Source organism: Culex quinquefasciatus, chromosome 2, assembly GCF_015732765.1.
Source record: "Culex quinquefasciatus strain JHB chromosome 2, VPISU_Cqui_1.0_pri_paternal, whole genome shotgun sequence".
NCBI lineage: Eukaryota > Metazoa > Arthropoda > Insecta > Diptera > Culicidae > Culex > Culex quinquefasciatus.
Genome location: NC_051862.1, coordinates 12,024,983 through 12,046,838, shown reverse-complemented (window position 1 = coordinate 12,046,838; position 21,856 = coordinate 12,024,983). Strand labels below are relative to the sequence as shown.

Here is a 21,856-nt window from a genome sequence, read left to right as displayed (position 1 = left end):
ATTTTCTCTTAAAAAATCTCAAAAACAATTCTGGCAACACTGCTCGCCTGAACCTCCCAAAAAAAAAGCTCCTCAAGATTTTTGCTAATGACGTAATGCGTACCCCAGGAAAAAAAAATTGGCGTTCGAACTTCAAAAGCTCAGACAGAACAGGAGAGAAACAGAAAAAAATAACAAAAACAGGTTTCCTCCGAATGGTGATTTCTAATAATTACGTGCGTCCCTTTCCGCACACACTAACTCACCACAAGAGTCGTCGTCGATTTTTTAAAACGTTGAAACGTTGGGGCTTGTGCGGGGGGCTATTATATGATAATTAAATTCATTAGTATTCGCAATTTGATGTTGCGCGCTCCTCGTAAGTTGGTGTGAGGCTACTTAATGGCGCGCACACACGTACTAGAGGAGGAGGTTTCGTTTTGGGGGTTGAGGATTGTGTTGAGATTGTGTTGGGGGACATGTGTATTGACAGCTATCCCAGGAGGGAGTGATTGTGATCGTGGTTGAAGGGTGGGAAAGTGGGAATTTAACTTATAGTTATTTTGTATTGAGAAGAATATTTCTATACATTTTTCAATAATTATCTTCAATTTTATATCATAAGTTTACTAATGAATGACAATAAATCGACTGACCAGCCCAAAAATGTCAACTTGAGATGTTGAACTCCATACAAAATCTCTAAATTAATGATGTATTTGATGAGTGAGGATAAAACGAATCATCAAAATATTAAATTTATTTATTTTTCAAATTTAAAACTGTAGCACAGACAAACAGAGGTAATGCATATAAACTATGGACTTACGAAGCTCTCGTGAGAAGTTATCGAACATTTTTGTTTAAAAAAAGTTTAATCTACGTTCACATATTTCTTTGAACGCCAAGGTACATTCAAATCTTGTTTTCTACTCCCTAACTTTTTCATACAATTCCCAATAATTTCAGAACAAAACAGTTCAACCCATTTAACCTAAACTCACTTAAATCGTGCAAATAAGCGGTGATGAATTGAAAAATGCAGTGGTTCGTTACCAACCTTTCTAATTGACTGTTAAAATTCTTATTGATGGAATTTAAAAAAAAATCTGTTGGTCTGTGCTATAAAATCTATAAACAGATCATACAAAATATAAAACCTTATAAACCATGGAATTAAATTTAAAAAAAATGCAAGCAATAACATAAGTAATTCGATATTCAAAGCAGGGGAATGAATGTTAAAAGCATTTGGCGTAGCTATGTAGTTTATATTCAAATAATCATCAAAATTTATGTATTGAAATGATAGAACTTTTCCATGTAAAACGTGACTTGAAAACCAAATAAACACAACAAAAATCAACAAGATTTAATTATTAAAATTTCTCTACCTTGAAAAGAATGCCTAAAATGTTTTAATACATTTGATTGTTAATTTGTAATCATTTATCTACTATTCCAACTGTTATTATTTTATATTGTTGAATATTAAATTAAATCAACATTTTCCATTCCCAATTTTAAAAAGTGGATAGAAAAATACTTAGATAAACGAGAAAATACGGATCACGAATTTAGTATTTTCTGTTTGATTAACTTAGAAAAAAAACAGGAAAATTGATTCAGTAATGCTTTGTGTAATAAGTTTTGTTAAGATTTCAACTGACTTCAATAGTCAAAGTATATGCAAAAAAAATAAATCAAAATTTTAGTAAGTTTTTGATTTTGTTAGTAAACTAGGCCAATGCTTTTTAATTTTAGTTTCTCCATCACCTCCAAAATTTACCGAAAAAAATGAGGGGGTTAGCAAAATATTTATTGAATTTTCAATTTTCGCTGCTAAATATAAACTTTTTGAATACATTTCCTAGCGTATATTTTTATTTTATTAAATCATTTAACAATTTTTGAATTTGGGGACCTAAAGAAAAACTTGGTTTGAGGAATAAATTGACTTTTTATTTTTTTGTATATGTCAGCAATAATAAAAAAGCATATTGTGTTTTTTGCCAAAAAAATAAAACAATAGTTTTGTTTCTTTTTAAATGAATGAAAGAATGAATAATTGTCATACCCGCCGGCAGCTTGGTCTTATTTGATACAAAAACCTTTAAATAAGATATTGAATATCTGAAAACTAGTTTTCAAGCATCCGTTAATGTCAAATATTTGCAGGTTTTTACTTTTTCTTTGAAACATGTTATGCCTATTTTTAAAAACATTATTTACGCCATTGCTAATTTTGTTCAACATGTCAAAAATAAGGGAGCAAAAAAAAAATGATGGCTGAAAAATAAATAACTGTTGAAAAAAACCGTTCGGTTATTTTTCATTTTTAATTAAGTTAGACACTTTATGACTTTTTGCAAAGACTTGAAATTTCAGGTAAAAAAATCATAAATTCATTGATATTTTGCAAATGAGTAGTGTCATAAAAGAAACAATGTAAAAAACCTATACCATTCTTTATTAAGAAAGGGAAAAAATAAAACATTTTGTGATATTTTTATTTGAAAGCTTGGCTTGAAATTAGATTTGTTTTTTTTTTTAAATTTTATTTAATTATTTTATTTTCAACACCTTTGGAACATTAAATTATTCAAGATAAATATTTTCAAAACTTCATTTGACAAGTATAGTCGTAGGTTTTGGTCAGCTACATTTTTTCAAACATTTAAATCTTGGCTCTAGGTATAACAAATGATTGCATTTTTTTCCTTATTCCGTCCAATGTACAAGTATTCACTATTTAAATAAATGGTTATGTTATTTTTGGTGGAAACTTGCTTGGGAAGTAATCCCATCAAGCTTATTATTGCTAGTTATGCATTGAAATCGCTTTTTATAAACACCAAAGTGCTTATTTCTCAACATTAGGTTCACGGTGAAATAACATGCAATTTTTAAAGTTCAATGCAATTTTTTAGATGTTAAAATGGTTTTTTTTTATCAAAAATGTTCGAGTTTTTAGTCTAAAAAATAAATCTCAGTTTGAAATGCGATTTAATTAAGCATTATTTTTTAAATTTGTTGAAAAATATTTCAATCAACTTTTTAGTTTTCAAAAATAATTATATATTAAGTCTTTACATTTTTATTTCGTTTTTTGTTATCCTAAATGGGATAAAAACCTTTAAATAAGATTTTCTTTTGAGACAAAGACTCATTCCATTCAACCACTACAGCAATAAAAAAACAAATCAATGTTTGTTCAATAAAATCCCCGTCCAGACCAACCCACATAATCAAAACCTCCGACTCGCTGCCTCAATCTATTCCATTTCACGCTCAACCTCTCCTCCTCTCGCATCCAAACATTGTCGTCCATTATCATTATATTGTTTTCTTATACAGTTTTTTTTTTAATTATTCACCTCACAATTAACCGCAGGCTCCTCCACACTGCTGGCCGGCCGTTGATAACCGCAATGATCTTGCAAATAGTTGTGAGCTGTACCCACCTCACCACCAACACCTCCACCACCTTCGTCACCACTTTTTAACTTCATCTTTTGCACAGCATCACAAATCTTGTTTTGCGCTGATCCAGCGCCCGCGCACTCGATGACATCATCTTTCAAAATGGCTTACGGCGACGTACGAACGGGCGCGCGTAATTATTGTACTCACCACCAACACACATATGCAAACACACCGAATGAGTGGTGGGTTTGGGGTGAGGTGACCACACGTGATTGCTCCCACTTTAGTTTAGGGTTATTTGTTTGAGAATTGTTTTAAATTTGATGATTTTTTTTTTCAAAAATATTTTAACAAATAAAAAAGCTGATTTCAATCACTGACAGCTACACATTGTTCACTCACTCTAATGAACCTTCACATCCAATCGCGCGGGCCATTTCATGATGATGATTGATTTGCGCACTCTGTCGAGCTCGAGAGTGAGTAAGTACAAACTCACTACAATGTGTCAACCTGATTGTCGCCTGGTGGTGGTCGTGAACAACTTTGGCTTTCACTTTCCATCGAGAGTGTTGGCGTTTACTTTGCTGGAATCGTTTCTTTTTTGCACTCTGAGGCACTTAGTCTGTGGGGACAATTGCAAATTCCACAGACATTTGGATGCGAATCTTTGAGTAAATAACTTCTAAATTTGGGTTAAGTTGGTTGAGTGCATAATTGGCAAAGGGAGCGCGTGGTCGTAAAAAAATATTCGGAGTGAAAAGTGATTTTTTTTTGTGTGTGCCTTTTGTTTCGCATTTTTGTCGTGAATTGTGCGCTGCGAGGAGAAGATTACCCTCCGAAAATGCAGCGTCATCAGTACATAATTGGCAAAGGGAGCGCGTGGTCGTAAAAATATTCGGAGTGAAAAGTGATTTGTTTTGTGTGTGCCTTTTGTTTCGCATTTTTGTCGTGAATTGTGCGCTGCGAGAAAATTACCCTCCGAAAATGCAGCGTCATCAGAGCATAATTGGCAAAGGGCGCGTGGTCGTAATAAAAAATATTCGGAGTGAAAAGTGATTTTTTTGTGTGTGCCTTTTGTTTCGCATTTTTGTCGTGAATTGTGATATAGTTTTCGATAAAAACGATCTAAGTTCGTTAGGTTTATCGCGCAGCAAAATTATTTTGATTCATTAAGAACGTCGTGTGGTGCGCGAGTCTTTTTGTGTTGAAAAGACCTTCCCATAGCTCCGTAGCTCGGAGGGCTCGACGTCGGTTGTTTGTGTGTTAAGCCCTCTCCATAGCATCGTAGCTCGAGAGGCAACGAAAATCAATACCTTATCTAGCTAACAGAAAGAAGATCGGAAGGCACTTGATGATTGAGTTCGTCGCGTCTATTCCGTTGCAAATTCATGAACTAAATGATTATATAATTAAAAATCAGACTACGCTATCATTGCAGCATTGCGTTTAACACCTCATTTTATAAATAAATATTATTTGGTTTTATCTTTCCACAGCCGGCTGTCTAAGATTAAACCATTTCATTTAAAATTTAACAACAGTTAAACGGGAAATGTCTCATCCGCAGCAACCGATTGTTTGCCTTGAGAATAAAATATAATACCTTTCAACAAACACTATGATTTTGGGTCGCATCATCATCTTCTATGATGAATCCTGACCAAACACCCTATCCTACTAACCAATTTTTCAGGTTCCTGGCGCTTGTGGGGTGTAAGCACAGAGTAAATCAGCTGCCCTAGTAGCAACCTGCGCTAACTAACATTCCCGTCCCTAAAAATCGAGATCTACAAACTGACATGGCGGGCGCCGTTGGTGGCCAATGACTGCTACCTATTCGCAACTGATCTTGTTTTGGCAATCATGGTGTTTTATCTTTTCAGCGCATTCATACATGCTGTTGATAAGGGAAACACCACTAGATCGTCGAAGCCTATAATCAGTAGTGCTGAAAGGATATTACGGTTCTGTTCAGCAACGGAGGGGCAACCATGGGTGATCTCTCATGCTCATGATCATGCTCATGCTCTAAATTTGGGTTAAGTTGGTTGAGCGTGTGGCGTTTGACAGTTGATCTTACGCACACTGATGGAGATCTCACGCGCAACACGTGTTGGTGTGCGTGCGCTCTCGTTGAGAGCTGCTTGGAAATCTTTAAGCTTGATTGCGACAATTTCGGTCAGCCAATTCTCGTTTGGGTGTACCAAATTGTAAGACGCAAAAACAATAAACTCCTCCTACTTTTTCCGCAAACTCACCGATAAGGTTGGGCCAACTTCTGTCACAATGATATCGCCGCGCAAGGACTTTATCAAGATTGATAGCCTCCTCAATTTCGGGACGGACAACCTTGCACAATAAAATGTAATTGCACTGCTTATCGGACGTTTTGAACGAATTCTTCACCGTCTGTCAGCCCACTAGAGATCGTATCAGGGGGGACAAGTATGACCAGACTCTCGCGATGGCCAATTGTCTGATCCCATTTTCCCTTTCGATCGCTGGTGGAAAAGCTATGCGACCAGTTTTCCCATACGGTTCTCTTCCTGGTTAAGGGCATGCAGGGCTCTTTCAATGGTCGCTCCAATTAAGGTCCAGTGTTGGATCAAGGTCGATTTTCTCCTTCTCGAAATGTCACCGGGCAGGTTTCGTTTCGTGATCGTGCGGAATAAGAGGCATTGTCACACTACAGGGCGAATTAATTAGCGGTAGTGACGGGTAAAAATCGAAAGTGAATTCTCCAGAGGGCTTGGGGTGTGAAAAAAAAAAGTGGGAAAGGCCAACCGGGGTAGGGCACTTGAAACATTTAAATAACAAACTGAACGGGGTGTGATTGGTGCTGGGCTATTGATCATGTTCAGGGCGGTTTTGCGATCGTGATTGAGACTGCTTCAAGTGATCTTGCTTGAAGAAATCAAAATATTTCGAGGGTTTAGTAAGAGCCTCTGAAGATCCCTCATTGAAAAATGCTCAAAATGATGATGTAATCATAGAGATTATTGTCAAGGTCTGCTTTAAATTTGAATTAAAAATAGTCAATTCATCATTACTGGGCCTAGTACCTATTTTCGACCTACGCAATAGAACTGAATTCATTCGATTTCAAGGGATTCCTTGCTAATCATTGTTAAAATAGCATTCTAAAGTTAATAGCACCTCAACGAACTGGTAAAGTTTGGTTAGGGTTTAACTTTTGGGTCACTTCAAGTGATATTTGCAACTAACTTGCAAAAACTAATCAAAATATAGTGTTTAGTTGTTGAGAGAATGCTATTTAAAGTTTGTTTACAAATGAAATCCAATGGATGTATTTTCGTACCAACAGTTTGCTGCTGCCAAACTTTCCTGAGTATTAAGATTGTGTACATTAGTTCACTTGACATTTGCTGGAATATTGGAATTGGTATTGAAAAAGGGGATGAGCGACAAATGGTCTAAAGAAATGAGGTCGAAAATAATAGGTAGAAAATGGACATAAGACGGACTAAGCAATTTTTCGATTCGACCTTATATCTTTCGACTTATATTTTGTTTCATCGACCTCTTGCTCACTTGACATAAGATCACTCTCCATTTGACCTTTTTTACACTTTTAACTTCTTGTCCGTGCTGTGCAAAAGATTGAGGAGGGGAGGTAAATTTTGGATGATTTTAGCGTGACGTACTTTATGGATGAAGCCTTAGTAAATTCGAATTTTGGTTGCGGTTTAACTCTCAACATTTTGTCCATTCGAACTTACAATCGACCATTTAATCTTTTATCCATTTTTCTTTGTATTTTACGACAAAAGTAGTTTGTTTTGCGACCTTTTCTCCTCTTTGAACCTTTGATATGTTCAACTTTTTGGTCACTTTCGACCTTTTGTACAATCGACCTTACTCCATTCCATCGTTCACCATTCGACCTTAGTCTTTCGACATAAGTTGTTTGTTTAAATGACCTTTTGCCCACTTGATCTTAGACCATTCGACCTTTAGACCACTTTTAACCTTTTTTTTAATCGATTTTTTTTGTCACTTTAGACCTTTTTTTAATCGACCTTAAGTACCGTCAGTGGGGGTGACATTGGGTCTGGGGGGTGAGATTGGGTCAAAGTGATTTTTTACGGATTTTACCATTTCTCAGGTTCTTCTCATTGAAACTGAATTCTGTTGAAAGGATTGTGTAGGGGACATCTTAAGATGATTTCGCTGAAAAAATCTCGTTCCTAGAACAAATCCTGTTATTTTGGCAGATGTTTAAAGTTGGGGTACGTTTTTGGCCAAAAATGACCTCTCGAAAAATCATTTTTCTAATATTTTTGTTAGAATTGGTCGAAAACTACCCAAATGTTTGAAAATCTCCTCTTCAAACATTGTAGCGTGTCAATACGATTCCCTCGAACAAGAAATGCTGACGGATGACTTGTTTTTACCATATCGTTGTATTTGAGCATCATTTTAGTTTCATTTGACCCAATGTCCCAATCTAAGGGGTGAGATTGGGTCAATTTTCAAACTATTGGCATTTAAGGTAGTGTTCATCAAAATCCACCATATTTTTGGAAAATGTTAGTAAACTATCAAAGAACAAATCTACGTTGAAAGATTTTCGATGTTATTTAAATTGTTTTTGTTATTAAGAAATTTCGAGAGGTGTATCGTTTTTTGACCCATAGTCACCCCCACTGACGGTAGTTTATTTATCGACCTTGCATTCTTTCAATCTTTTTTGCTTCCGATTTTTTGTCCACTTTCGACATTTTGTCTATTCGATCTTTCGTACATACACTTTCTTCTTGAAGTCAGCATTGAGGCTGATGACGGTTTGAAAATAAGAAAATTCAAGTAAAACAGTGTAAAGGAACAGCCGAATGTAAACAAAGATATTTGATGATTTGAAAAGAGCAGGAGTTAATCTCACACAATATCTAGTACACTTTGTTTAAATCGTGTTTTTTACAAAGTGATCTAAAAATTGTAATTATTAGAAGCTTGGCTTGTTAGGTTCAAGCAAAAACTTCTACCAAAAGTTCAAAACTTTTCCTCAGTAAGCAACTCAAACTTTGTCAAATACAACTATTCAAATATGCGCAAACTAGTCCCGAAAGGTCACATCAATTAGATAGGCCAATAAAGATGGCTCGCGCAAAACCAATAAAAATCAATCCCGACCATCAATAGACACACGCAGGCTCTCGCAGCGGGTCTCTCAACGATAACCGAAAAAACCGGTCCTCGCAGAGCAAAATCTTACTATTAATGACACAAGAAGCGAGACAGAGTTGAAAATCCCCCAAAATGTCCCTCTTTCGAACTCGACAAAAATTTTGCATAATGTTACCAGATTCCTGCATAAAGTTAAGTCGCGCGATCGCAAACACGTTTTTTTTACGATCGACCAAACTTTGCCAAACTTGAAGAAAAAAAAAAAGCAAAGAGTAAAAGACAATTTGCACGCGCGACGCGCGTGGAGAAAACCCTATTAGCCGCGCCAAAACACGCACCTTCACCTCGCTCTCGCGTGTGTAAAGCTGAAAATATCGATTCTGGCGAAAAACAGCTGAATCCACTTGGAACTGGGTGCGAGTTGCAAGCACTAATCAGGTGATTACATTTTCTGACCGATGCTAATTAGAGCCGGTAATAGAGTTAGCATGTGAATTTTTTTTTTTTTTTTTGAATTAAATATACTTTATTGAATCTTTCTTATAATAATTACATTTGGTTTACATAATAAGTGGTCAGCTGTGGCTCTTCAGCTTTAGTTTGCTTTTCGTGATTTAAACACTGTTCATTTTCTTAACTTTAAAAGTATATGATTTATCATTTTTGTAACACTAGGTACAATGAGGAAAAAAAAAATTATTTAAGAAAACATAACCTAACCTAAAACTAACTTAATCTTACCATAAACTAAACCAATCCTTGAATCAAGGGGTATTCAGATATAGCACATTTTTCCCTGAATTTCAAACACTTTTCTTGAATCTTCTGATCCAACATTTTTACTTCTGCTAATTCATGAACCTCACTTGATCTTGTCCAGCCAGGAACATTCAAAACCATTTTGAGTACCTTGTTTTGGACACGCTGGAGCTTCAATTTATGAGTTCTAGCGCAACACTCCCAAACAGGTACTGCATACTCAATAACGGGGTAAATTATTTGTTTGTAAACTGCTAGCTTATTTTTCAAAGATAGCTTTGATTTTCTGTTAATTAAAGGATACAAACACCTGATGAGAATGCTGCACTTGTTCAATATTTTATCTACATGCTGCCGAAACAATAGTTTCGAGTCAAGTATGAGACCTAAATAGACAACTTCCTTTGACCAGGGTATTGAAACATCATTCATTTTAATCAAAACATCATCCTTTGGGACAAATCGGGCCGATTTGGAAAGTGGAAAAATGATGGTTTGAGTTTTGGCTGCATTTATGCGAATTTTCCAGTCGCCAAAGTATTCGGAAAGAACGTCAAGACCCTTCTGAAGACGGCCAACTAAATATCTGGTTATTTTACCCTTATAAATAACGGCAGTGTCATCAGCAAAAAGTGACAACACACCATTACCAGGAAGAGTAGGCAAATCAGATGTAAAAATATTGTACAGAAGTGGGCCAAGAATACTTCCTTGGGAACCCCAGCATCAATGTTGAATAATCCAGAAGCAATCCCATTCAGAAAAACCTGAACGATCTCTCCGAAAGATAGTGCTGGATAATTTTGATAAGATACATTGGAAAACCGTATAAATACAGTTTATGTATCAAACCATCATGCCAAACATTGTCAAAAGCCTTCTCAACATCCAACAAAGCCATAGCAGTTGATTTAGACTCAAGCTTGTTCTGCTTGATGATTTTGGTTACTCTCGTAAGCTGATGAGCAGTATTATGACCCTTTCGAAAGCCAAACTGCTCGTTCAAAATTATATTATTATCGTTGGTAAAATCCAAAAGCCTTGAATAGATGATCTTCTCAAAGAGTTTGGACAGACTACTCAAAAGACTAATGGGACGATAACTTGTTGGCGATGTTGGATCTTTGTGAGGCTTCAAAATTGGTATGACTTTGCCCAGTTTCCAATTGGAAGGGAAATAACCAAGTTGCAAACATTTATTGAAAATATTGGCTAGATGTTGAAAGAACTGATCACTCTGTTTTTTCAACACTAGATTAAAATGTTATCAAAGCCTGGAGCTTTCATATTTTCATTTGTTTAACTGCAACTTTGACTTCCTCACCAGAAACATGGGAATCTGCAGGAAATTCAAAGGTAGAGTCATTGATTGTTGAAATACTATTGGCAACTGATGTTTCTTTACGGCTGGTCATGGAAGCGCCAAGATTATGTGAACTAACAAAATGAAGCCCAAGTGCATTTGCCTTTTCCTCGGATGTAATCAAAGGAGAATCCTCAACAATAAGAGGAGGAATAGGCTTTGGTTTGTTTTTAAGAACTTTTGAAAGTTTCCAAAATGGTTTTGAATAATTCCCAAGCTGGCTTACATGTTTTGAAAATTCTTGATTTCTGATATTGTCAAGTCGGTCTTGTATGATTTTGTTCAAATTGTTTACTGAAATCTTTTGTCATAGTCCCCAGTCCGTTGATATTGTCTCCTATAAACATTCCTAAGTCTAATCAAGTGTTTAGTATCTACGTCAATATCAGTTACCTTAAAATTAACAGGAACCTCCCGAACGTTGGCAGCCTCTGCTTGGTTGATAGCCTGCTGGATCACCTCCAGCGAACGATCAATATCGGCAGAAGTTTCCGGGTGTTGATCATAGTCGATGTTGCTGTCGACCACTTGCTGAAACTGCTGCCAGTCAACGTTGTGGTAATCTTTCCGGGTTGGTTGCCGCTGCGGAGTAACGGAAGCTCCAACCTCCACAACCACCGGATAGTGATCAGAACTCAACTCTTCAAACACCTCAGGATGAGCCACGTTCTCAGCCATATTGGTAATGAAGAAGTCGATGATTGAGTGATTCCCAGACCGAGCCACCCTCGTTGGACGATCCGGACTCACAACGTTGTAGTATCCGTTTTGCAGATCGTTGTGCAGAATCACTCCGTTCCGATTCCTCCTGCTGTTGCCCCAAACTTCATGCTTCGCGTTGAGGTCACCAGCGATGATGTACTTTGCGCTCCGCCGTGTCAGCTTCTGGATATCGCTCTTCAGTTTTGCTGCTGAACCATCTCTGGCATTCACCTGACGTGGGCAGTATGCAGCAATGAAGAGTACTGGGCCAACCGAAGTGGGAATTTCCACTCCAACGGCCTCGATGATGTCCAGCTTAAAGTGTGGCAGCCGGCGTGGCTTGAGATCACGATGAACAGCGACAAGCACACCTCCTCCTCCAGAGGTGGTCCTATCGAGCTGCGTCGCGATCTTGTAGTTTTGCAGATAAACTTTTTCACCGGGCTTCAGATGAGTTTCCGTGATGGCAGCTACGTCGATCTCCTTCTCGCGAAGAAAATCCACCAGCTCTAAGTTCTTCCTCCTAATGGAGCAAGCGTTCCAATTCAGCAGCTTGAGGGACCTACGATCCATACTGGATGACGAACGAGGTCAGCACTTCAATCTGCTGGGTCTTGGTTTTGCATCCACGCAGTGCAGCGGACATCTGTTTGAAAATATTGAGGAGTTCGGTTGAGGTGTAAAGATCATTACCATTTTCCTCAACTGCTGGTTCTTGGGTTGGTCTTGGCTCCTGGCTGAAGCCCGGTGGTGGCGGTCTCGGCTCCTGGCTGGAACCCGGCCGTGGATGATTCATCTCAGCTCTCTTCCTGGGATCCAACGGCAACGGTGCCAAGTTCGGGACCTGGCGTCGCGGTTGAAGAGGTGGAAAGTTTTGCTCCACCAGGGCTGGAGGAGTTCTACGACGCTGAGGCTGATTCTTCGTCGATGCTTGCTGCCGAATTTTCACGAACTCAGCTCTCTTGGGGCACTTTCGGTCGGTTGACGAGTGCTCACCGTTGCAGTTGAGGCACTTCACCAGCGAATCTTGGATGCACTGGGATGTGATGTGCGCATCGGTACCACATTTGGCGCAACGACGCTTCAGGTGGCAGTTCTTACCTCCGTGCCCGAAACCCAGGCAGTTGAAGCATTGTGTGACGTCACGATGCACTGGTCGGTATCGCTCCCACGACACGATAATGTTGAAAACCGCTCGAATCGCCTTCAGCTCAGGAAGCGTCGTCGATCCCTTAGCCAAATGCAGCAGGTAGAGCTGGTCACGGTACTTGATGTCTTTGTTGCGTCGGCTCATTTTGTGCACGGCCAACACATCCAGTTTCAAAACTTTTAGCTCGGCAGCTAATTCCTCCACTGGCATGTCGTACAGACCTCTGACGACGATTTTGTACGGCTTATCCATGACGACATCATGGGTAAAGTACTCCGCCTCGTTTTCGGTCAAGTAATCCTTGACCAGTTGATAGTGCTGCCTGGATTGCACCAGCACCTTAAATCCGTCCTGACACAGACGAATGTTGCCTTGGACTTTCCCAGACTTGATGAGTTCAACCAGCCCCGCTCGAAAGTCGATCGTTGCTGCTGATTGCCGCACATAAAAAGGAGGCAGTTTCTCCTTTCGCTGTTTCACTTCATTCTCCTTTGCTTCCGCTACCTGGTCCTCGTCAGGCAGTCCAGCAAACTTGTTGTTCTTCAAAAGCTGCTCCTCGTGCGATGAAGAGTTCTCCTCCTCCTCATCCATCGGTACAGTACCGTCGCTCTTTTTCGTCTTTTTGCTGTTCGATGTCACTTCCAAAAGCACCTTCCTTTTGGAAATTCCCGGTTTTTGGCCATCAGTTGAGGCCTCAACCTTCCTTTTGGAAATTCCCACTTTTTTGCCTGCTTGAGCCGCAGGTAGGGCAATATTACCGGCGTTCTGCGCCGGGACGCGACGAGTCATGTTGATTCAGACAACCTTCACCAACGAATGCTCGGATAACAATGAGAGTTAGCATGTGCGTTTTGCAAGAAAGGGGGCTTTTGTTTGGATAAATTTTGACCCACTTTACACAGGGTGCGTGCTTGAGTTGGTCAGCTGGATGGGGGGAAATGTAAACATTTGCACGAAAAGATATTATTCTCAAATTGTTTTTAGTTTGTTTTCAAGTTCTTCGTATCTTTCGAGCTTCAAAACATATTTATTTTCAATGTTTGGTGCCTGCAACAGTTGTGCAACTTCTGTTCAACAAATTTCATACAGTTTTTACGATTTCAAGATTAAAAAACTGTTTCAAAACGTATCTTGTAAAATTTCTGGTTTGCAACTTGATTGGAACATAATTGAAACCTATTTGCAACATCTTCAAATTGGCCATTTTTTTATTGTTTGAAATTATTTTGGAATTTCATTTTAAATGTGAATGCAGCTTGTTTGCAACTTCATGAAGAAAGAAAAATCTGATTGCTTTAATTATTCATCAAAGATGTTGAACTACAGTGAATTTTTTGATGAAACTTTTGATTCATGCTTAAAGGAAGTTAAAAGCTCCTCCATGGAATGATTCAGCATTTCTGTACAATTGAAACTTCTTTTTTTTTTAAATTTATATTTATTTCAATTTCTTTTCCATGTACATTCATTCAGTTAAAATATTATTGAGTGTCCAATCACAAACGATGACTTTTCACCTCAATTTTAAATACTAGCAACTTTCATTTATTCATGAAATATTGTAGCTTTCGCTATTCAGTGATTTTAAATGTAGGAGGTCCTACATGTACAAAAGGGAAAAGGGATACCTTAAAACTAACTTATAAACTATATAAAGAGCGGATCAATGCAGCTGAAGACTGCAATGATTTTTGTCGAAATGCATCAATTATCTTATTGGACATAACATCCAAAGTGTCAACTTCGGCTAATTGATGAAGTTCACTGGTGCTGAACCAGGGAGGAAGTTTCAGAATCATTTTCAGAATTTTGTTCTGAATCCTCTAAAGTTTTTTCTTCCTGGTTAAGCAACAGCTTGTCCAGATCGGCACAGCATAAAGCATGGCAGGTCTGAAAATTTGTTTATAAATTAACAGTTTATTCTTGAGACAAAGTCTAGAATTCCTGTTTATAAGTGGATACAAACATTTAATATATTTGTTACATTTAACCTGGATACTTTCAATGTGATCCTTGTAAGTAAGGTTTTTGTCAAAACCAAGTCCAAGATATTTCACTTGATCCTCCCACTTTAAATTTACCTCATTCATCTTTATAATGTGATGACTTTTTGGTTTAAGAAAATCAGCCCTTGGTTTGTGAGGAAAATAATAAGTTGAGTTTTGCAGCATTTGGAGTAATTTTCCATTCTTTCAAATAAGAATTGAAAATATCCAAGCTTTTTTGTAATCTTCTTGTGATGACACGAAGGCTTCTACCCTTGGCGGAGATGCTTGTATCATCAGCAAAAAGTGATTTCTGACATCCTGGGGGCAAATCAGGCAAGTCAGAAGTAAAAATATTGTATAAAATTGGACCCAAAATGCTTCCTTGAGGGACGCCAGCACGTACAGGTAGCTGATCAGATTTGCTATTCTGATAACATACCTGTAGAGTACGATCCGTCAAATAATTTTGAATAATTTTCACGATATAAATCGGAAAATTAAACCTTTTCAATTTCGCAATCAAACCTTTATGCCAAACACTGTCAAATGCTTTTTCTATGTCTAGAAGAGCAGCGCCAGTAGAATAGCCCTCAGATTTGTTGCTTCGAATTAAATTTGAAACTCTCAACAACTGATGAGTAGTTGAATGCCCAAGGCGAAATCCAAACTGCTCATCAGCGAAAATTGAATTTTCATTAATGTGCGTCATCATTCTATTAAGAATTATTCTTTCGAATAATTTACTAATAGATGAAAGCAAACTAATGGGCCGATAGCTTGAAGCTTCAGCAGGATTTTTATCCGGTTTCAAAATCGGAATTACTTTGGCATTTTTCCAACTACTGGGAAAATATGCCAAATCAAAACATTTGTTGAAAATTTTGACCAAGCTACTTAAAGTTGCTTCTGGTAATTTTTTAATTAAAATGTAAAAAATGCCATCCTCACCAGGGGCTTTCATATTTTTAAATTTTTTGATAATAGATTTTATTTCATTCAGATTCGTATTAAAAACTTCATCTGATGAAAATTCTTGTTCAACAATATTCTGAAATTCTATTGAAATTTGATTTTCAATAGGACTCAAAACATTCAAGTTGAAATTATGAGCACTCTCAAACTACAATTGAAACTTCTCCGAAACTACTAACAACCTCCAACTCAATTCACAACTAGCTGGTCCATAGCCTCCGCTCTCGATGTTGTTTACTTCACCTTTTGGGTTTTTCCCCGAACTCCATTTTCTGCAGCTCATGTTGCCTTCTCAACCCCCTCGCGCAGATTTTGCAAGGCTGAATGAATCGTACGCCTGCGCCACAAACACGGCCCGCAACCTCCGTTGACGTCGGCGATGTGTCGTTACGTAAGGTTCAAGCTACCACCGAAGAAAACCGAGCCAAAGAGGGGTTCGTCGCTTGTGCGCAACCAAGTTCCTTCAAGCATGTTCTTCGCGCGGTTGGAATTCAAAAATCCGTTCAACCTGCGCCGGCGTTCTGTGAGTCACCGCCGATCTTTTGCAATCACCCAGCGGTGGGCAAAACCGATTCGATTACCCAACATATCACGGAGTTATTGACCAGCCTTGGATGATTAATTTGAGGCGTGATCTACCGACATCCTTGAACAACTTCTAGTGACGCCACGGTGGAAAATGCAAATCGATGCCGTCACGGAGCGTTGACTAACGTGGAAGGTGCTTTCTGAGTCGGGGGGTAATTTTCCACTTTGGCTAGTCACACTTTCACCTTCGCGATCGCGACGATCGCGTCATCGCGATAGTGTGTGTTACCTTCTCTTAAGTGCCGGCCAAGGCCTCTCGGAACGGGGTCATCTGAATCAGCGTGCGTTTGCGCGAGAAGAACTTGTCAACCTGGGGAGTCAACAACTTATGCAATGGAGCTAGATGATCGTGTTTTCATGAACTCGATCAACATCGGGAAAGATTGATCAAACCAAATCAAATTACGCTGAGTTGAGTTCCTGGTGATTAGTAGGATCTGTGGGGATATCGCGTCAATCGGTACTTACAGTGACCTGCTGCGATGATCTACCGTTGAAGATCATTGGGGTAGATCGCCACAAGTACGCGTCAGATCAACGTTCCCATGAGTCAAACAGATCCTGCTAGACACAATTCAACGTTCTTTGACCAATTTGTACCACGCGGATCAATCCCGCTCAAAATTGATCGCCTCCCTGAAGATACGGACCCAACATCCAGGGTCCTTTTGCAAAGTTACGGCGTCATGTTGCGACTTCGTTGGAATCCAGGAAGTGGAGCAACTCTCGGTAAGACCAGTTGTCATTGAAGCGGTTAATCTACATAAATCAGAGAGGGCTGAAGCGCAAAAAGGACGCGATCGCAGATCGTGACCAGTTCTGAGAGATCAAGATCACACATCAGGAGGTCTAGAGCGATCGCGCTCTAGTAAGAACATGACAGATTTGAGGGATCGGCTGTTGCTTGACCACTTCTTACGTCTTAGAACGTAATTCCATGAAATATCGCAATTAAAATTCGCAAAAATAGACCCCCGCGTCATTGTCCAACGCCCTGCTAACGGTGTCCCCACGCAGCAAAAGAAATACGCTCATAAATATTCATTGCCGTGTGGTTTGGCAAGATTTAGTAGTGCAAAAAGGCAGTAAACACCTTCGTCACAATGCGACTTAGAGTTGGTTGGCGTTCCGCGGAATTGTACGAGCAGAAATTTCTCCTGCGAGCAAGCCAGTACTGGCTTGCGTTGAAAACGCCCAAAGAAAGAGCTATGAGCGCGCGTAACGACGAGACCCACGTAGAAATCTCAATGAACGGCGGTAGAAATGGTACTCCGATGGCGACTCTGACGATGAGCTATATGGCTAAAAACAGGTGAAGTTGATTAATGGTCATCCGACACGGCGAACACATAAAGTTGGGGTTCGATTTGAGGCGTGAGGTGATGAAGAATTGCACGATTTTGTAGAAATGGTCCGGAATAGACAATAGATCTGGGCACAGTGGGACTATACTGGACATTTTTTATTGCTTTATTTTAATTTTTGAATTCATAAAAAAGAATTCATGTTAGATTTTTCAATGATTTTCTGGGAGTTATCAAATTATTTCCAAAATTCGATTTTTCTAAGGATAACACAAATGCGATTGCTAGAAAACATATTAAAAAGAGTTTCTTAGTATTATCATTTAATTATAAAGCAAACTTGTACACAGTCAAACTATTTGAACGTTTAAAAATGGAGAAAAAAACACATTAAAAAAAACAAGTTTGCGATTTATTTCTCAACGACCTCTAAATAATAGATTTCGTTTGATGTGTTTTACTGTTAAAAACAATTTTTGAACCATAAATTAATTGCATGTAATGATACTTCACTGTTAGAAATAGTTGCATGGATCCTCCAAAATTCTTTTAAGATCATAATCCAGAATCAGAGAAAAGCCTTAAACCTGACCTGGAAAACTATAATAGTAGTTTATGCAACAAGTTGCAAAAAGAGGATTTTTTCAGCACGAGTCGTACATTTATCCAACGAGGTTCACCGAGTTGGATAAATACCAAGAGTGCTGAAAAAATCAAGTTTTGCAACGAGTTCCATACAACATTTCTTGCAATTCCAAAAAACACACACTGAGTGAAATTTTATGTCAAATTTTCATTTTTTTTTGTCAATAAATCGTTTAAATAAAAAAAATGTTGAAAAGTGTTACTATTCGAAACAAGTGCTGAAAAGTTCAACTTTTCAGCACCCGTTTGAGTGCTGAAAAGTAGAACTTTTCAGCATTTATTTTGAAAAGTGTTGCTATTCGATTCTGTTATTTTTGGTACAGAAAAGTAGGCTTTTTCGTCGTTCAAGAATGACAGGAAAAGTAAGTAGTTTCACGACGGAATTGCAAAAAATACATTTTTGAAACTTTTTTTTAACATTATCGCTGTTTCTGAATAAGTTTTTTTTTATCAGGCTGATACAAATTTTATTTGACATTTTTATCCCTCTCAAATTTCAAGCCCAACTTTCAAAATTTTAAACAGAAAGTATCACAAAATACTTTATACATTGTTAAAGGTATGAATCTACCAATAAGTTTTGAAGTATCAATAAACTTATGAAAATACTTAAATGTTTTTTACGACCTTTTATTACAAAATTCCAAAAAATGAAAAAAGCCTAAAAGTGCCCTATTTGTTTCGAAATACAAACATAAACGCTATTAAATATATTTTAAATAGTTTACAGTATTTTCAATTAAAAATTAAAGTGTTTATCCATCATAATGTTTTTGGCTCTTGATTTTTTAGAATTAATAAGGCTGGTACAAACTTTATTTAAAGTTTTTTCTTCCCCTCCCTCCCCCGTCTTTAAAATTGGCCCGAAAAATCAGGAATCATTTTTTTCAAAACACTTAAAAATGTCAATGGAAATTTAAGTTCAATCAGCTGAAACCAATTTTAAATGCATTCCCCTGCGTTTTGAATCATTTTAGCATGTTTGGGTTGATTAAAAAATCTTTTGATTTTTTGAAAATTGTCAATGTTTTTTGTTTCCGTCAAATCTTACATTTTTTGAAAACTAATGATTGCAAAACAACTGTACTAGTGTAAATTGCATTTTAAACTCTTTTTCCATAAAGTTGAATCTATGGCTTCTTATTTCAATATTTATATTTATTTATTTTTTTGCCCCCCTTCTCGACCCCGGCCAGAGACACATACTTGATATAAAATTTGCTTTGGGTTTAGGTAATTCGATTTGAGATTGAAATCATAAGAGTTTTGTTTTCAATTCTTACATTTTTAGAAAATTTGCCAAAGATTTTTTTGTTTTAACAGATGTTAACATTCACTGTCATGGCAAAATATGAACCCATAGTTCTTCCTTTAAATTTGTTTGCAATCAATAAACCAGATTTTTGCTAGTTTTTGAACATATATATGTTTTAAATTTTATAACACAAATTAATTGATATAATAATTTGTTAAGTTGAATTCTTGGGTTTTTTTAAACTTTTGGCTTTAAAATAACTTGTCTTCCGATCGATTTGTATGATTTTAATTGAATTTATTTTTTTTGGTAAAATTGTTGTATAAGAAAATTTTATTTGGAGATCAAAGTAAAGGGCTTGAAAATACTTGATTTTAAATGTGTAAATCCTTGTATTTGTCATGCACTTTTTTATTGTAGATGGCATTGGTGATTTATATTTTTTTAAGACTAGTGAGTTTTTTATAGTTGAAAAAAAAATTTACAGAAATTTCCCGGTTCTCTAATATCTGCTAATAATTTACGCAATATATGTAAATTTTGAATAATTGTTTAAAGGAAAGTTTCTGAAAAATGTTCAACATTAGCTAAATTTTGTGCAATTTTATAGATTTTTTAACAGAATCCACTTTTAAATTATTCTTATTTTGCTGAGATATAATTTATTTAATTTGCAAAAATATTTTCATTTCATTATGAATGCTACTTTAAACAATTTGCACATTGTAAATGAATTTATTGAAATACTGTTATTTCCTAAACTTTACGTTTGTAGCAGTCAAGGATTAACAAGATTTTTTTCAGATAGATTTAAATTTTAGAAAGTCACTATTTCTTTTGAAATACATAAATAAGCGTGACACAATGTATTCATTTACAAAAGGTCTAACAAGTTTTATCAATGAATATTAAAATTTCAGCTGAAAATTATTTTTTGTTGAAATTTACGATTTCATCTGAGAAATTGACAGAGTTTCTGTTGGAAAAATGGGTATAACTAAATATAACATTGAAATCTTAAATCTCATTTAATCAATTAAATCTTGAAACGTGTTAATTTACATCTTTAATATTTTAATTTTAGATTGTCCACAAATATGGAGGTACTGTTACATAAAAAAAGGTTTAACCACAAAAAAAAAATAACTTTTTGAACTATAAATAAAAACATAGCTTATCATTCTGATTCATTAACGATCTTAACTTGTTTACCTTTGAAAGCAATTTATGAATTGAGTTTTCAAATTGAGATTAATTTGCTTTTTTTCATTACACACAACGATTAAGCTAATTTTTCTGAGCACAATGATTGCGGTCTTTTTTGACATAAAATATATTGTTTAACAGCTTTTTGCAAGAGGACCATAATTGAACCATCGCAAAATGTCGACTTGTTGATTTAATTTTTCGCTTGAAAATTAAAAAAAGTTATCCAAATAGTTCTCTAGCATACCTTTTTGTTAATGATTGTTAAAATTAACATACAGCTTTAGGACCCTATCGATCATAAAATTTGAGCATGAATTGTCACTATTTTAGTTGAAACTTGTTTAATAACTCATGCAAACAATCTATTTATTATACACTACAAAAAGTCATAACGAATCCAACCACCAACAGCGCCGTCCTAAACCAGTTCGTATTTCATCTACGACCTGGTGCTACAGGCTTGGTTCTTCAACAACAAGACATGAACAGACAAACGAATTCCTTTGGCAAACTTTAAACACCAAACAACTATCCGCTCGCTCGAATTTATGGTCGCCGTCGTCGTCGCCACAAAGAGCAATAAGGAAGCGAAAGACAAACCCCTTCAACTGTGGATTCAGTGTGGAAGCTGTACCCACTACGGAGAGACCCCCACAAGCCTCATAAATTTTCAGAAGGCTTGGCCCGTGCCTGTAGGCGCCCCTTCACTCGATTCTGCCCGATCATCGGCTGCACACCAGGTTCTAGTTCTGGCGGCCATTTTGTATTGTCTCTCTCTCTCGCTGAAACGGGTCGCCGCGGCTTGTCAAGGTTGACAGGTTCGGCGCGAAAGTAAATGTTGGCCCGCGACGCCATTAGAACTATTGCTATTGTGATCTTGGCGAGCAGAACGAATGGGATTACGCGCGCGAAATGAATTGGGCCAACTAAACGGGTTGTTTGGAAGAATTGGTTGTTGATCAATCTTCAAGACCCGTCAAGATCTCTCTTTAGAGCTGATCCGGGAATCTCAGCGTGGACCAGGATACGGAGTCCATTTTCGGCGTTGACACGCCAAGGTAGACCGAAAAGAGTTCTGCAATTCCACGGAAAGTTAGCGTCTTCTCTCCAGAGGGAGAGAGGGAGGCTGAAGTTCCAGCGATACGCTAATTATACCTCTTAATAGGTTCGACACACAGCGCAGACATCACCACTTACGATCGATTGAGAGAATTGACGTCACAGCGGCTGACAGGGGTGTTGCTCCAGGGTGGATCTCGCGAAGATTGCGCGATAATTATCGCGAGAGAGATGTCGTAAGTGATCCTAGTCGCGATCGATGAATGAAAACGTAAACGGTTACATTGTTGTTGTGAAAAAAGTGGG

At 37.4% G+C, this 21,856-nt stretch overlaps 1 protein-coding gene across 1 annotated transcript in view; it reads left to right on the top strand.

Annotated features, from left to right (window-relative positions):
* LOC6038361 (DNA-binding protein D-ETS-4) overlaps positions 1-21,856 on the top strand; it is a 39,375-nt gene that overhangs the window by 754 nt on the left and 16,765 nt on the right. The window lies entirely within an intron of this gene.